The following is a 5,000-nucleotide window of genomic DNA, read 5'->3' as shown; positions in this document are numbered from 1 at the left end:
TAAGGTAAATTTGCACACGTGTTTGTGTCTTGTTTTTCATTCGTTGCTATTTACTTTCTTTGGCTTTGTTTTTGAAAGCTGTAATAATTTACTGATAGGAATGTGATAATTATACAGACATCAGGAGCGAGTTAACAATAAACTAATAAAACAAGTAAAAAATGCGCCGAAGTTTCTTCTGTGCTATCGAGGTTTCTGTACAGCGTATAATGATGTACGAAAGTTTCAGCCACGGCCAATGAAACTCTTAGCAGCGGCTCATGAAACTCAGCCACGGTCCGGTGGTGGCCTTAATTGTTGGTACCTATAGCGGTGCAAGAAATACGATTGTGGCTAACTTTAACCTTAAATAAATAAAAAAATAAACTCTTGAGGCTAGAGGGCTGTAATTTGGTATGTTTGATGATTGGACGGTGGATGATCAGCATACCAATTTACAGCCCTCTAGCCTCAGTAGTCTTTAAGATCTGAGGGCGGACAGAGAAAGTGCCGACGGACAGACAAAGCCGTCACAACAGTTTTCTTGTACAGAAAACTAAAAATGAACACTCTCAATTTGATCTTCTCAATACGTTGCGCATAACAAGCAAATGCTTACGATCACTCGAAATAACTTATGGAAGGAGTTTTCTTTTTTCTTTGAGCGATTTAGACATTCCTTGATTTACAGTGCATCCTCGAGGATCACCATAAGAGGCTGACATGGTTACCTGATCGTAAACAAACTCCCTCGACCAGATGGGAAACATTATGACACAAACATGGAGAAGCTTGTTTAGTACCCTGCCTTCCAGTTTTACGAAAATGATATCAAAGATTTAACGGTTCTGAATAAATTGCTTGTCAGACCTAAAGTTAGGTATAATAACCTTATTGTTTCATGTATATTTAAAATTTGTTCGTTCTTTACGTATATATATATATATATATATATATATATATATATATATATATATATATATATATATATATATATATATATATATATATATATATATATATATATATATATAACACAATCGTAAAATTAACGGATAGGTTTGCTGTCTTTTATATTGCAAATGGGTATTATATATAGACTAATACACACAATCAAACAAAAATGGGTGTTACTACACACACAAGCAAAACCACTCCAACATCTTCTAAAATCATAACAGACACCTCACATGTCTCGAACTGTCAGCCTAGCCGCTCACGTCTCCTCGCTGCTGGGAGAAAGGGAGCTGGGGATTTGGCACGATACATATACACATGTGCTACCGGGGTCTAAGCGATGTCAGGCAGGGCAGCCGATAGAGGCTACGGCCTACCCCAACGCCAAATCAAAGTCCTTCAAAAGAAGGCATCGTGCTTACCCCATATGAAAAATGGGAAAAAGCACGTTAAACGAAGAAGATACATACATATATATATATATATATATATATATATATATATATATATATATATATATATATATATATATATATATATGTATATATATATATATATATATGTATATATATATATATATATATATATATATATATATATATATATATATATATATATATATATATATATATATATTCAATCAGTAAGCTAAAACGTCCTTTAATATCAATTCGCTCTGCCTCGAAATAATATATTTTCATATATGTTACTGAAGGGAATTTTTTTAGTTGATAATAAGTTCGTCGTCCACGAGACGACGAACTCATTATCAACTAAAAAAAATTCCCCTTCGGTAACATATATGAAAATATATTATTTCCGAGGTAGAGCGAATTTTATATTAAAGGACGTTTGTAGCTTACTGATTGAATATGAATCACGGTGATGTGAAAAAGTTAAATTATATATATATATATATATATATATATATATATATATATATATATATATATATATATATATATATATATATATATATACACACAGTATACATGATGTGCATTTTATATGTACACGAAAACACCATATACAGTATATAACCAACATGAAAAATCCAAACATATTAGTACCTAATGTCTTCGTGTATATCTAAAATGCACAATACAAAAAAGTATGTAGCGTTATTAAACTGAAGTAAATTTAAACTACAAGCTATTCAGAAAAAAAGGAAGAAAGAAAAAAAACAAATGAACAAGTGCACAATACAAAAAAGTGATAAGAAGTGTGGCTGGAAACTGATAAAGATTTGAACAGAATACTCAAAGACATTGAAAGTAAAATAGGGAGAGTGAAAGAAAGAGAGGGAGATGAAAAAATAGGCATTTAAGCAATGTGTAATGGTGTGGAAGTAGTTTGGGTGTTAATGGAAGGCAACATTTCCTGAAGTAAAGATTCTAAAAGAAGGAGCGAAAGGCAATCGGTAGTTTGAGAAAGTACGTACTATCAGATTACTGTGCAGAATATCGGTTTTACGTGAGTTTGAATGGTTCCTGCTGACTGAAAATTCTTTTGATTTTAAAATGCAACCAGCGCGAGATCTGACACTCCAGTGGGAACTGATGCAGACTTTAAGTAAACGCCGAGTAGACCCTACAAAATTACATTTCGTACCGGTATATCTATAAACGACGAAAGAGCTCAGTTCCGGAAGGGTGTCTCTGAACCTGAAAAGTCTGCCTTTTGTTTAACGGGTCTTGAAAACAAACTTAAAATTAACGTACGGGTACAAGGTGCTTAGAGCTACAGTGAGTTCCCATCTAAAAGATGTATTTTATACATATGTTGATGGACAATTCAGTAATTTCTTTAGAACTTGAGGCCACATCAAGTAGGCCTAGGGCTGATAATATTGTTGTAAAATCTTTTTAACAACTTTGTCAAAGAGGTAGGACGGATAACATAGTTTTCTCTTTTTAAAGCTTCAAGAAATGGCGTTTCATTGAGGAAATTATGCTAATCTAAATACAGGGAATAAGTTCTGAATTAAAGTGTCTCAGCTGAATTCAACTTAAATTATCTTAGAGCAGTTACTAGAAAAGTTAAGACCCAAATCAGTGCACGTTTTTTTTTCCTAAGTATATATTAGTTTTACCAGACCGCTGAACTGATTAACAGCTCTCCCAGGGCTGGCCCGAAGGATTAGACTTATTTTACGTGGCTAAGAACCAATTGGTTACTTAGCAACGGGACCTACAGCATATTGTGGAATCCGAACCACATTATTTCGAGAAATGAATTTCTATCACTAGAAATAAATTCCTCTAATTCTCCATTAGCCGGCCGGAGACTCGAACTCGGGCCTAGCGAGTGCTAGGCGACAACTCTACCGACTCGCCCAACGGAGAACTAGAAATAACTGAGAAACCTCCCATTGCAACCTGAAATATTTATGCCTAAGAAAGGTTACTGACTGTCAGGTTCACAAGAATCAAATAATTGATTGTTATTTTTATTTAAAGGCTGTTTGTCAGAGATAGCCCAGTGGTCTGGCTTTCTAAAATTTTTGTGACTTTTGATATATGCTGTAAGATACTGTAATTGTGTGTGTGTGTGATAAGCGCTGCGTAGAAACATAGTAAAAATTAGGCATTTGCAGTGCTTACTTGTGTATCTAATTGGCTTGCACCAGTATAGTTATTTTGTTTTTACATTCATGAGTTTTTCTCTTATCTCTGTTCTGTCTTGCCAGATAACTTTCGTTGGTTGTATTATTCCCTCTGGTATTCTGTTGATAGCTGCAAGAAGAAAAGGATATTGTCAATTTTTTCATATTCATTTTTCTGATATGGCTGTTGAACAATAATGCATATAGCTTCAAATCTTGTTAGTCTTCCCATAAAAAATCTGAATCCTTACAGATCATTGTAATACTAGATTTGCACTTAAGTATAACATTTTTTTTATAGTTTTTCTATCTCCCTTTTAAATTTTCATTTCCCGTGTGCGGTTCATATTTTACGTGAAATTAGGCTGCTAACTGAATTGCACTATGGTCTAAATCTCCACAAAATTCTTAAAATGACTATTCCATTATGAAAGACATTCTTGTTTCAGCGTGTGTTAAGGTTTGTCGAGTTGGAAATTTCTTCAGTATATGCAGCTATAATCTTACCATATTTACATTTTCTCTAAAGGCAGTTAAGCTTCGTTTTCTTTCATACCATTTCACTTTTCGTTAGACTTCAGCCACCTCCCGCTTTATAACTTTTCTTGGGTAAATCACATGCAAAAAATTCTTTAATATCAACCTATTAAATGCCTAAGAGAAAATAAGGACTTATACATACACACATACATAACTAATACAGCAAAATTGTACATGCACCCCTGTTTACGATTATTTTTAGGTTCTTTTACTACCTTATCATTTCTGGCCATTTTTGCATGAAAAATCCAAAATGGTTTTTCATGCAAAAATGGCTAGCTGCAATTGGAAATTCTTTTGTTTGTTGCGGTAGCCCAACACAGCCATCATATTCCGACTGGCCAATGAAGAATAAGAGGAATTTATTTCTGGTGATAGAAATTAATTTCTCGCTATAATGTGGTTCGGATTTCACAATAAGTTGTAGGTCCCGTTGCTAGGTAACCAATGTGTTCTTAGCCACGTAAAATAAATCTAATCCTCCGGGCCAGCCCTAGGAGAGCTGTTAATTAGCTCAGTGGTCTGGTTAAACTAAGGTAGGCTATACTTAACTTTTAACAGCTATCATATTTATTTGAATTAATAAAAGTAAGCATTATCAGTGTTTCGACAATATAAAGATTTCCATTTCCATTCAAACATCATATGTCATTACTACAGGTCAAGTTCCGAAAGTGTAATCCACTAAAAGTAAGAGAATAATAGAAACGAAAATATTATCTTTTTACCTACTGTGAGATTCAAGACGACAGGTCTGGGTATGACTGATTTTTTGTTGTTGTTGTTGTTTCAGATTTAGCTGGCCTTGTGCCAGCACGGGCTCTTGCTGCTAGAGCAGCCCGTAACTCTACGTTGATGAGCTGTGAGATGGGTAGGTTAGATGAAAACTTTATTATGATGCTTGAAAGTTATTTTGGTG

This window comes from Macrobrachium rosenbergii, chromosome 4 (assembly GCF_040412425.1).
Source record: "Macrobrachium rosenbergii isolate ZJJX-2024 chromosome 4, ASM4041242v1, whole genome shotgun sequence".
In the NCBI taxonomy this organism is placed as follows: domain Eukaryota; kingdom Metazoa; phylum Arthropoda; class Malacostraca; order Decapoda; family Palaemonidae; genus Macrobrachium; species Macrobrachium rosenbergii.
This window is presented reverse-complemented; position numbering follows the sequence as displayed.